The following is a 13,663-nucleotide window of genomic DNA, read 5'->3' as shown; positions in this document are numbered from 1 at the left end:
GGGAAACATTTATCATCAGTTCCTATTGCTCACACTACCAGGTTATGCATATCTGAGTGAGTGTTAGGTAAGTTCCTTCAAGGGTGCTATGCGGAGGTGTCAAAGAAGCCCTAGTGTGGAAAGTGAGAGACCTGTGCTATCAGATTGTGGCGGTGCAAAATCCCTTCCCACAGCAAAGGCTACAGGAAACACTGGGCTGAAAACATGAGAAATGGGGCCAACAAGTGCTCTCAGCTTTTCTTTTTCTCTTATTGTTTCATTTTTACTGTATATTATTCTTGATAAGGATGAAATATTTTTAACTATCTCTGAGGTTTCTGATAAGGTTATGTTTGTTATTTTTAAAAATTCTTTTTGTTCTTTTTCTTCGTTGACTATATCTTTTTATTCTGGTTTGTGTGTGTGCACATGCCCATGTGTTTATTAATCTTGGCCTTACTCTGTTATTTTATTTCCTTTTCTCAAATATTGCTGATCTTTGGTTATCTTTTTATACTTAAGAATAAGGAAACAGAATGACTTACTGAGATAGCTTTGTACCTGTTGAAGACTTGGTAGTTGGTTTGCTTTGATTTTTATGCTGAGCTATGAGACATTACCTAAAGGGACCCGTAAATGCCAGAATAAAGAGGATTTTACTTTGCTGTTGTTACATCAATTCCAGTTACTTTATTTTACCCTGGAAAATTTATTTTAATTTCTTCAGAGAAGGACCTTCTATTATTTTGGGGGGAGGGTGAAAAGAGGATGATATATTAACTGCAGTAAGGGTCAATGCATTTAGTTGTCATTTCTCCTTAGTTTCCTTTAATCTGTGATAGTCCCTCTGTATTTTTTTTTGTCTGTGTTAATTTTTGCCTTTTAGCTGAATCATTGGCCAGCCATTTTATAGAATGATTTCTAATTTAGGGTTAATTAATGTTTCTCTGTGATTAAATTCAAATTGTGCATTTTTGGCAAGAACACTACAGAAGTGATGTTGTGGTCTTCACGTTGCATCATTTTCAGAAGACAGATGATGTTGTGTTTCAGTAATGGTGATATTAATTTTCATTTTTTGGTTAAAATGCCATATAGTTTTCTTCCCTGTAAAGTCGTGGGTTTTTTATATTAGAATGAAAATTGTCTTGTGAGAAGATACTTTGAGACTGTAACTATCCTGTTCATCATATCCCTGCCCTGTAAGTTTAGTATCCATTGATAGATAATTCTTGCCTGAAACAAAATTACTGTGGAGTTTGCCTGATGGTGATTTCTTCTATGTCCATACTTTTTTCTATAATTATTAATAGGAATTCTATTATAAGGAAGAATATCCCTTTCCCCTGTTTATTTATTTTTGTTTCTGTTAATATGGATTGATGAATATTTGATTTATTCTATAGGTTATGATTCATAACTATCATTTCTTTTTTGTTCAAGTTGATCCATATTTGATTTTTGGGGACTCCTTTTAGTTGCCTTCTATATCTTTTTGACATGTTTTCATGATTTTGTGCACTTCTTTACTTTCTGACACTATAAGACATTTCAGGCTCATCTTGTACTTTTCTTGACCTGGGACAAATGTCAATCACTTCCCGAAGAAGCCATGTTCCTTTTGTTGAAGAAGAGTATCTATAAATAAAAATTCAGGTACTAGGTTTGCTCATTCATTGCTTCTGTTATATTATTCCTTCTAGGCCATCTTAGCTGATAAAGTGGGGAAACATGTGTATATATAACTTTTAATTGGCAGCTTAAGAGAATAAAAACATGTTGATAATTTTAACAAAAGACAGAAAAGAGAATGTAGTGAGCAAAAACATGATCAATATAAATCTTAAATTGTTATAGATAAGTACAAACTAATAATGTAATGCATTCATTTTCTTTTAATGTCATATGATATATTTATATTAATTTAAATGAATTAAATAATATCATTTAAATTAAGCCAGAGATTTTCAGATTTTTTTTTTTTTTTGAGACAGAATCTCACTCTGTTGCCTGGCCTAGAGTGCCATGGCTTCAGCCTAGCTCACAGCAACCTCAGACTCCTGGGCTCAAGTGATTCTACTGCCTCAGCCTCCCTAGTAGCTGGGACTGCAGGCATGCGCCACCATGCCCGGCTAATTTTTTTTATATATATATATTTTTAGTTGTCCAGATCATTTTTTTCTATTTTTAGTAGAGATGGGTCTCGCTCTTGCTCAGGCTGGTCTAGAACTCCTGACCTTGAGCAATCCGCCCGCCTCGGCCTCCCAGAGTGCTAGGATTACAGGCCTGAGCCACCGCGCCTGGCCAATTTTCAGATTTTTTAATGCATCATTTGTTTGTATTTAAAAGAGAAACACATAATAAAAATGACCCAGATTATTATAAAAAATGTATATATAATCAATACTAACTAATGAAAATTGATGCAACCTACTAATACCAAACAGAGTGGAATTTAGGATGAAAAGTATCAAATGTGATAAAGAGAAACATGTCATATGTATACAAATAATTCACTTAGAAGTAATAAATAATTTGCCAATATTTCAACAAAGAAAAAAAGAATTCACAAACAAGAAAGTTTTTGAGATTTTAATATAGTTTAGAAACTGATAGATCAAGCAGAGAAAAATTAGTATGACAGTTGATTATTTTAAGCAACAAAAGTAACAAGAATCATGTATTGAATCTTGCACCTCCAAATAGTATATATAAATTCTTTTGAAGTGAACATGAAACATTTTATAAAATTAACCTCAGGCAAAGTCACAGATGAAATGCCAACACGTTTTAAAGTATTTATATAACACATACCTGGCTATAATGCAACAAAATTGAAAAATTATTAATTAAAAGAAAATGCATTGCCCCTCAAATATACATATTTAAGAGTTTTATTCAGAAGATTAGACTGTGCTTATCATACATAACTCAATCCTGTACCACTTCTGCTCCAAACAAATTTGCATCATGAAGAAAAAATATCATAAACCAACATACATAGCCAAGTATAAACTAAGAAAGGATATCCACTAATTGTTAACATTAGAGAGAATTCTATGAATAGATTCTTGTAGGAACTATAAAAAATAGGGGTTTAGGGAGGAATCAAAATGAGACAAAGGCCTTAAGAGTAGGGAATGAAATTTACTCTATCTACACAGTGCAGGAATTTCTGCTATAAGAATTAATATAGACTGTAAAGAAACTGCTAGAAAATAAAAACAAGTTGTAATGGAACTTCAAATCTCTCTAGGCTACAGCAGAAGCAATCACAAAACCATTCTGAGAGGTGATCTCACAATACAGACAAGGAGTAATGTTTGCAGAAATCAACACCTGCTGAAGATTAACTCATGAAAACCACATGAGGAAATAACCAACTGTATCTGATAGTAAGATTTGCACCCCAGGAATATAGATATAGAAAACAAATTAAAATGAGGTTTTAAAATAAACATGATTCAAGTGTTCAGAGATGAAAATAATAGTTAACATAGTACAAGCATGGAATGAGATGAAAAGCAGGGATATAAAAAGAAACATTTAGAAATTCTAGACGTAGAAATGTATCTTCCAGTTATATAAAACTTAATTGATTACATAAAAAAAAAGAAATGAATGGATGAATAGAAGAATGAACAAGATTAACAGTAGAGAGAATCAGTAACTTTTCTTTTTATTTGACTGAACTTTGACCAACTGAGCCCGCAATAAAAATTATATAAAAAGGCTCCAAGTATTTCCAGTAAACTGATTAAAACATAAAAGTGTTATTTGTTAACACCTTACATTAAAGCCCTTCTGATTACTTGCTTTACTTTTAATGCTCTCTTTTTTCTAATTGTTTTCCTGGCCTTAACCACATATCCTGTGCTTCATTGATGTATTTGTGAACGGATTCAATGTGCTTATATCAATTTTTCCTTGTTTCTATCCTGACTTTGCAAACTGCATGTCTTCATTTTGATTGATCAATGCCGCTGCAAAGTTCACCTTCTCTGACCTAGGATTACTCATTAATTTTTACCAGTTTATCTGATCTGCCGTAATCTCATTTCTTTGCCAGTCACTCTTAGCCACAGTCATCGTGACTCAGGATTCCAGAATTTTTACAAACTACAAATTTACCCTTTGTAACTATTCTAAAGAAGTCTATAGAAAAATTCCACAAGAAGAAAATGAGTGCAGAACATAACAAAAAACCTGATAGGATCATAAACCAAAAGAGTTATCAATCATAGTACAACTTAGAAATTCAGAATGAAATCAATTGTACATTTTCATATACTTTGGGTTGTTAAAAATTAATTTTCATTGCAGGTACGGCACTGAATAACTGGCCACTCCATATTTGGTTTGGTGGGTGTATAAACAGAATGGCAATGGTTGATGGATATGCATGGGCCCAATAGACTGAGCTGCTACTACAGAAACCAAAGATCCAGCCTGCTCATGTGTCAATTCTGACTAAACTTTTGGACATTAGGAAGTGACCACCAGTGGGGCTGCATAAACAATGGGCCAACTCTATGCTCATTTTTGTTAGAATGTCTTTATGCTCCCACTTTGAAGAACTTCCATTTTCAAAAGAAGCCCATGCCTCTTACTTATCTGAGTTGTACCACCATGCAGTGCCCAAGGGTACAACAACATTTGAGATATTAATGAGTTAGAAATTTGAAATATTGTCTGCTGTACCAGTTTTCAATTTATGAAAGGTAGATTTTTTAAAATAGTTATTTTAAAAAAACGTCAGCCATGGGTGGCTCATGCCTGTAATCCCAGCACTTTCGGAGGCTAAGGCAGGATCCTGGCGTGAGGCCAGGAGATTGAGATAAGCCTGGGAAATATAGCAAGACCTTGTTTCTACAAAAGAAAACAATAAAAAATTATCAGGGCATAGTGGTGTACACCTGTAGTCCTAGTTAATTGGGAGGCTGAGACCAGAGGATGGCTTGAGTCCAGGAGTTCAAGACTGCAATGAGCTATTATCACACCACTGTACTTCAGCCTGGGTGACATTGCAAGAACGTGTTTCTGAAACAAAAACAAAAACAAAGATCCTAAAAAGAAAATCTTTTGGTGATGGGGTGAAACTAAGAGGAAATATTACTAGAAAGAAGAGAGTCATGGAGCTCATCCCAGCATGGTGGAAATCTTTATATGGTTATTAAGAAATGGGAAGAAAAAAAAGGAAATTAATATGGTTAAAACAAAGATCTTAATTGAACACTATCAAGTTGGGTGGACCAATGGGACTCCTCGAAAGTCCCCACACCTTAAAGAGCCCCAAACAAATCTACTCTATTTATTACACTTTGGAATAATTTAAAACACAAGAATTCAGAGATTACAATGAGAAAGCTTAGTAACAATTGCTCCAGACAATGTTTAGATGGGTTAATCAAGATAAAAATTGAGAAAAACTCAAGAGTCTCTTTGTTCAACTCACTACTGGGGACCCAAAACCTTATGTACCAGAAAGGCGAAGTTGTCAGGAAATGAGAAAGAGAAATTCTTGGGATTCCTTAATATGAGATCCACATGAACTATGATAACAAGGTACACTGGCAAAGCCCTGACTGGGGCTACAATTAGATTGAGAGAACATAAAAATTTAAGTGGTGATAGGATTATGGAAATCAGAGTGATTAAACAGACTATAGGTAAAGAAGTTGTGTCTTCTTTCCCCAGATGTTTTATGAGATGGATATTATGTCTGGCTGAGGAACACTTCTACAAAATATTGTAATACAAAACCTGTTGATAAAGTCCTAATGGAGGTACAATTAGAAAAGTAAGGGTTGATCAAATTTAGATAAAAGTTTATAGGAAAGTCATATAATTGAGCATGCTTTATGGGAAGTGTTTGAATCTCTTTTATCTGACATGGTTGCTTTTGCACTACAATGGCAGAGTTGAGTAGGTGCAAGATTTCATAATGCTTGCAAATTCTAAAATATCTACTGAATGAGATTTTACAGAAAATGTTTCCTGATTCCTGCTTTATATTAAAGAGGGTTAATTTTTCCTATAAATTATATATGAATTCAGTGTAATTTTAGTTTAAAATGTACAGTTTCATAGGAAATGAATTATTTATGTATAATTATGTGAATAATTATTTAACAAATTCGTCTATTTCCAGTATATATGTCATATGATATAAACTGTTAGATATTTGTAAGTGGAAGTGGCTTGCCAGGGATCTTTTGGCACAAAACATTTAAGTTACATGTGCTAACCACAGGTGCCTAAGGCAAGGGATAACATTCTTCTGCAAGTAATAAATAAATGGAATAGCCTGGAGAGGAAGAGATTGTGAAGGGGGTATAAAAATATAAGCATTAAAAAAAAATCATATCCAGAGATGCTGGAGCAATTTTGACAACTTATGTATGAATCATATATCTCACCACCAAATGGTATATTTATACTGAGGACCTTAGATAAGACAGAGGGCTCCAAAGTGAGTTGATAGAGAGATAGAAGAAAAGAGAGTGAGAGAGAAAGAGAGAGAGAGGGAGAAACAGAGAGAGACAGAGAAAATGTATTCCCTTTTCTTGCTGAGATTTGGAAGTTATGTTACCTCCTTTCCACTATACTCTCTTAAGTTCATTACACATATTTGCATTCATGAATTGTTCTGTGAGAAATATATGAGTGCATGTCTCATTCTGGCATAATGACTTCTTTACCTTTGGACATATACCCAGCAGTGGGATTGCTGGATCAAATGGTAGGTCTTCTTTTAGTTCTTTGAGGAAAGAGTAATCTCCGTACTATTTTCCATAGAGGTTGTACAGATTTACATTCCCACCAGGAGCATGTGAGCATTTCCTTTTCACTGCATCCATGCCAACATCTTTTATTTTTTGACTCATTAATAATGACCATTTTGACAGGGCTGGGGTGGTATATCATTTTGATTTTGATTGGCACTTCCCTGATGATTAGTGATGTTGAGCATTTTTTCATGTGTTTGCTGGCCATTTGTGTATCTTCTGAAAAATGTCTGCTAATGTCTTTTGTCCACTTTTTAGTGGAGCTACTTGTTTTTTTTCTTGCTGAGTTATTTGTGTTCCTTGTAGAATCTGGATATTAATTCTTTCTTGGATGCATAGTTTGTGAATGTTTTCTCCCATTCTGTAGGTAGTCGATTAACTCTGTTGATTATTTAATCTGCTGCGCAGAAATGTTTAGTATAATTAAGTCTCATTTATTTGTTTTTGTTTTTGTTGTATTTGCTTTTGGGGTCTTAGTCATAAGTTGTTCGCCTCAGCATATATCCACAAATGTTTTTCCTATATTTTCTTCTAGAATTTTTATGGTTTTCTGTCTTACATTTAACTCTCGAATCCATTGTGAGTTAATTTTTGTGTTGTCGAGAGATAGGGATCAAGTTTCTTTGTTCCGGATGTTGCTATCTCATTATTCCAGCACCATTTATTGTACAGTGTGTACTTTCTCCAGTGTAGGATATGGTCTGCTTTGTCAGAAATCAATTACTTGTAGGTGTCTGGTTTTATTTCTGGTTACTCTATTCTGATCCATTGTTCTATGTGTCTACTTTATAGCAGTATCATGCTGTTTTGGTTATTATAGACTTACAGTATAATTTGAAGTTGGGTAATGTTATGCCTCCTGATTTGTTCTTATTCTTTAGGACTGCCTTGGTATTTGGTGTCTTTTTTGATTCCATATGCAATTTAGTATTTTTTTTCTAATTCTGTATAAAATGACACTAGTATTTTCATGGGAATTATATTGAATCTGCAAATTACTTTGGACAGTGTGGATATCGTCAAACTATTGAATATTCTAATCCATGATCATGGGATATTTTTCCATTTGTTGTGTTATCAACAATTTCTTTCATCAATACTTTTTATTTCTTCTTGTTGATATCTTTCAACTCCTTGGTTAAAGTATATTCCTAGGGATTTTAAAGCTATTTTAAATGTGATTGAGTTCTCGATTTGATTCTCAACTTGGTTGTTATTAGTGTATATATATATATACTACTGATTTGTGTACATTAATTTTGTAACCTGAGAGTGTACTGAATTTATGTATCAATTCTAGGAGTCTTTTGAAGGAATTTTTAGGGCATTCCAAATATAAGTTCATATCATCTGCAAACAGGGATAGTTTTACCTCTTCTTTTCCAATTTGGAGGGCCTTTATTTCTTTCTCTTGCCTTCTTACTCTTGATAGAAATTCCAGTGTTATGTTTAATAGAAGTGATGAAAGTGTACATTCTTGAATTGTTCCATTTCTCAGGTGGAATGCTTTTAAATGTACTCCATTCAGTATGTTTGTTGACTGTGGGTTTGTCATATATGATTTTTATTATTTTGACGTATGTTCCCTCTCTGTCTAGCTTGATTTATCATGAAGACATGCTGGATTTTATTGAGTGGTTTTTCTGCAACTATTGAGATGATTATATAGTTTTTGTATTTCATTCATTTCATGTGGTCAACATTTATTGATGTGCATATATTGAACTGTTCTTATATCACTGGAATGAAACACACTTCATTATAGTTAATTAGTTTTTTGATTTGCTTTCTCCTTTGGTTTGTTGGTATTTTCTTGAGAATTTTTGAATCTATGTTCATAATAGATGCTGGTCTGTTTTTTCTTTGTTGTTGTTGTTGTATCCTTTCCTGTCTTTGGTATCAAGGTGAGACTAACAATGTAGAATAAGTTAGAATGAATCAAGCATGATCCTCACACTCTTGATGTTATAGAACACTTTCAGTAGGATAAGTACCAGTCCTTTGTAGGTCTGATTGAATTTGGCTGTGAATCCAATTAGTCCTAGGCTTTTTTTTTTTATTAGGAGATTTTTATTACTGATTCAATCTCCCAATTTGTTATTGGTCTATTTAGGATTTTTATTTCTTGCAGATTCAGGCTTGCGGGCTTGTAGGTTTACACAGGTTTATTCATTTTGTCTTGAGTTTTTATTTTAGTTTGTGTGCATGGAGGTTTTCATAGTAGTCTTAAATGATCTTTTGTATTTCTGTGGCATCTGTTGTAATGTCTCTTTTTTCACTTCTTATTGACCTTGTTTAAATCATCTCTTCTTGGTTAATCTATCTAGTCAACTGTCGACTTTCTTATCTTTTACAAGAACCAACTTTTCACTTCTTTCGTCCTTTGTATTGTTTTTTGTTTGTTTCAATTTCATTTTGCTCCACAGCGATCTTGTTCTTTTCTTTCTTTTATTTCATAGTGGTATAAGGACAAGCTTTATTGAGCCCCTCTGCCCTAGGTCTTTCTCCTGAACTATCTTGTTCCCCGGAAACGTCCAGTCTGGTGGGCAGCAATGAGACCCACTTTTTGGGCAGTGGGGGCATCTCTGCAGATGGTGGAGGGCTTGCTCATGTGTTGGTGGTTACCATCTCCGAAGAGATGCTCCACAGGGTTCATGGCTACACCCTGCACACGTGGCCAGCAGTTCCTCTCTGCCTTGTATTTGTGGTAAGCACGGCCAGCCTTCAGGATGGGTTTCTCAATTCCGCCATCTCTGGCCACCACACCAACAACCGTTCTGTCAGCTGAGGAGATGACTTTCTTGGAGCCAGAGGGCAGCTTCACACGGGTCTTCTTAGTCTTCAGATTAAGGGAGATAGCAGTGGCATAGCTCCCTGAGGCCCAAGATAGCTTGCCACAGTCCCCAAGCTTCTCCTCCAGGCAGCACAAGATTGTACCCTCAGGCATACTGCCTACAGGGAGAACATCGCCAATGTTGAGCTGGGCTTTCTTGCCACAGTACACGAACTGGCCCGTATGAATACCCTCAGCAGTGATGAAGAGCTCCGTCCTCTTCTTAAACTGGTATGGATTGCGGAAGACTACCTTTGCGAGGGGAGCACTGTGGCCTGGGTCGTGGATGATATCCTTCACGATGCCATCCTTCACGATGACCTTGATGTAGCCGTGCCGCTCCGCCAAGACCATGGTGCGCAGTCGCGCGGCGCCCTTGCGGTGCTTCACGTGTGCCCGGAAGACAGAGATGGAGCCTTCCTCTGTGCACGGATCATGCGGCCCCTGGCGGCGGGTCTGTGGATTAACGCAGCAGAAAGAGGAAACGCGCGCCAGGAGCTGCCTTATCTTCTGGGGCGGGGCCTGATCTTATTTCCTATTCTCTGCTGGCTTTGTTCTTGTTTTTCTAGTTCCTAAAGTGTGGCGTTAGGTTGTTAATTTGTGATCTTTCTGGCTTTTTGGCGTAGGCATTTAATACTCTGAACTTCCCTCTTAGCACCACCTTTACTATATCCCAGAGATTTTTGGTAGCTTGTGTTGCCACTGTCACTCAATTCAAAAGATTGTTTTATTTCCATCTTAATATAATCATTGCCCAAGATATCATTCAGTAGCAGATGGTATAATTTCCAAGTATTTGCATAGTTTTGAGAGTTTCTCTTGACATTAATTTCTAGTTTTATTACACTGTGGCCAGAGAAGATAAGTGATATTTTTTGCATTTTTCATAAATTTCTGAGACTTGTTTTGTGGCAGAATGTATAGTCTTTCTTGGAAAATGTTTCATGTGCTGATGCGAAAAATGTATGTTTTGTATATTTTGTTTGGAAGATTCTGTAAAAGTCTCTTAAGTCTACTTGTTCTAGAATTCCATATACATCTAGTGTTTCTGTGTTGATTTTCTGTCTTAATAATCTGTCTAGGTCTTTAAGAAGAATATTGAAGTCCCCCACTACAATTATGTTGATGTGTATTTCATTGCTTGGGTCTAGTGGTATTTTTTTTTTAACAAATGTAAGCTGTACTGTTAAGTGCATATATATTTATAATTGTTATATTCTTTTTGAATTGTTACTTTTATCATTTTATAATGACCATCTTTTTCTTTTTCTGCTGTTTTTGATTTAAAGTTTGTTTTATCTTATATAAGAATAGCTAATCCTGTCTGATTTTATTTTGTTTCCGTTTGAGTGGAATATTTTATTCCACCCCTTTACCTTGAGTGTATGACACCCTTTACAAGATAAATTAGTTTCTTGGAGACAGCAGATATATGGGTTGTGATTTTTTTGTCCATTCTCTCAATCTATATCTTTTAAGTGCACCATTTAGTCCATTTACATTTGAATTTGACATTAATATGGATATGTGAGAATACTGTTCCAGTAATTATTAATTCTTAAATACTTATTCTTTATTCTTCCTTGAGTTACTGATTTATAGGAGCTGTGGATTTTTCCTTTTCAGTTTTACTTTGATGCATATTGACAATTTGTTTTGGTGTTTAGAGCATTTCTTATAGGGGTGGGTCTACTGGTGGCAAATTCCTTCAGTGTTTGCTTGTCTGGAAAATATTTCATTTCTTCTTAATTTATGAAGCTTGTTTTGCAGTATACAAAATTTTTGGCTTATGGCTTTCTCTATTAGAGAATACAGAATAGGTGTAGAAACGTATACACGTATACACGTATATGTGTATACGTGTATGAAGAATTTGGCAAAATTCAGCACCCTTTTATGATAAGAACTCTTAAGAAAATAGGTATAGATGGGACATACGTCAGTATTATAAAATCCATGCATAACAAACCCACGGCCAACATCATACTGCAAAACTAAAAGCATTCCTACTTTGAACTGAAAGTAGATGAGGTTGCCCATGGTTTTCACTTCTGTTCTACATAGTTCTGGAAGTCCCAGCATGAGCAATCACGTGACAGAAGGAAATCAAGTGTATTCAAATAGAGAAAGAGGTCAAACTATCACACTTTGCTGATGATATGGTTTTATACCTAAAAACACTAAGATTCTGCCAAGATACTCCTGGAATTGATAAATTAATTCAGAAAAATCTCAGGCTACAAAATTAATGTACACAAATTAGTAGCATTCCTTACACCAACAACATTCAAGCTGTGAATGAAATCAAAGACTCAATAACTTTCAAAACAGCAACAAAGAAAATAAAGTACCTAGGAATATATTTAACTAAGGAGGTGAAAGACCCCTACTGGGAAAACTACAAAACACTTAGGAAGGAAATTGCAGAGGATATAAACAAATGGAAAAAACATATCATGCTCATGGATTGGCAGAATCAACATTGTTAAAATGTCTATACTACCCAAAGTGATTTACAGATTGAATACAATCCCCATTAAAGTACCAATGTGATTTTTTGTACATCTAGAAAAAATAATTCTATGCTGTGTATGGAAACAGAGAAGATCCTGAATAGCCAAAGCAACCTTAAGCAAAAAGAACAAATCAGGAGGCATCAATTCACCAGACTTCAAGATACACTTCAAGGCTATAGTAACAAAATCAACATGGCACTGGAACAAGAACAGAGACCTTGAATGATGGATCAGAACAGAGAACCCAGATATATTAACAAAACCATCCTCGTATTGCCATCTGAACTTTTTCAAAGCAGACAAAACATATGCTGGGTAAAAGAATCTGTATTAAATAAGCCATGCTGGGAAAATTGGATAGTTACATGTAGAAGACTGAAAAAGGATCCACACCTCTACCATTCACAAAAATTAATTCACAATGCATAACAGACTTAAACCTAAGACATGAAACTATATAAATTCTAGAAAAGTTACAAAAACTCTTATAGATTTCGGCACAGTAAAATAATTTATGAAGAAGAACCCAAAGGCAATCACGACAACAAAAATAAATAAATGGGACCTGATTAAATTAAAATTTTCTGTATAGCCAAGGGCACAATTAATAGAATGAATAGACACCCTACAAAATGGGAGAAAATATTTGCATACTATACATTCGATAAAGGGCTAATAACCAAAGTCTACAAATAACTCATGCAAATCAGCAAGAAAATGTCAATCCCTATTAAAAAGTGGGCAAAAGACATAAACAGATGCATTTCAAAAGAAGATAGACTGGATTTGAATAAATCCAGTCAAAAATAAAGAAAAAAAAACAAGAGAAATTTTTAAAAAACTCCAAGAAATATGAGGTTCTGTAAAATGGCCAGACATCAGAAGCTTTCGACCTTGTGGCACACAAAAGCACTTGCTGTGGCTTCTAAGAGGTGTATCTGGGCGTCCCAAGCTCCCTGGAAGCCTGTGTGTGATAGGTGTTCTGTTAGAGGCAGGGCAGCTACTTCCATTCCCTGTGAAACACACACCAGTGCAGAATGGAAACTTCCCTTCAGCTGCAAATGCCTGAACAGCAGTGGCCAAGAGAAGGGAGGAAGAGGAGAAGGCCCCAAATGGTGGGGAGCTGGTGAGCTGGTCCCCTTTGTATTTAGGGACCCTCTGGCATACTGCACTCTTCTCTCAGCTGAAAGTAGCCTGGCCTAAATGCCCAAGCTCCAGAAGAGCTACAGTTCCCCCAGGTCTCACCATTCCCCAAGGCTGCTGTGGTCCAAGTGAGTGCTGAAGGGTGGGACACCATCTGTGGGCTGAGCAACGTAGAGACCCAGGGCTGAGATTCCCAGGTCAGGACTGCTAGTAAAATACTGCCTACCCGTGAAGGAGGGGAAATGAGAGTGCAGAGTCCAGGAGCAGTGAACAGAGTACTACTGGGATGTACCCCCACCCCCATTGAAGCCTAGAACTGGCCATGACACAGCTCACCAGTGTCAACAGCTCACACGTGAGAGCCAAGGCAGCTATGTCCAAAGTATTCGGTCATTGGAAGAGGG

The 13,663-nt window shown here is 35.7% G+C and overlaps 1 pseudogene across 1 annotated transcript; it reads right to left on the bottom strand.

Moving 5' to 3' along the window:
• Positions 1–9,233: 9,233 nt before the first annotated feature.
• On the bottom strand, positions 9,234–13,563 carry LOC105819292 (annotated as a pseudogene). The gene is made up of 2 exons (XR_001137953.1): positions 13,486–13,563; positions 9,234–10,056 (listed from the first exon to the last, which is right to left on the bottom strand). The product of XR_001137953.1 is annotated as a 60S ribosomal protein L8 pseudogene (transcript).
• Positions 13,564–13,663: the final 100 nt, after the last annotated feature.

The sequence above is a fragment of the Propithecus coquereli genome, unplaced genomic scaffold, assembly GCF_000956105.1.
Source record: "Propithecus coquereli isolate 6110/MARCELLA unplaced genomic scaffold, Pcoq_1.0 Scaffold479, whole genome shotgun sequence".
NCBI classification, from domain to species: domain Eukaryota; kingdom Metazoa; phylum Chordata; class Mammalia; order Primates; family Indriidae; genus Propithecus; species Propithecus coquereli.
This window is presented reverse-complemented; position numbering and strand designations above follow the sequence as displayed.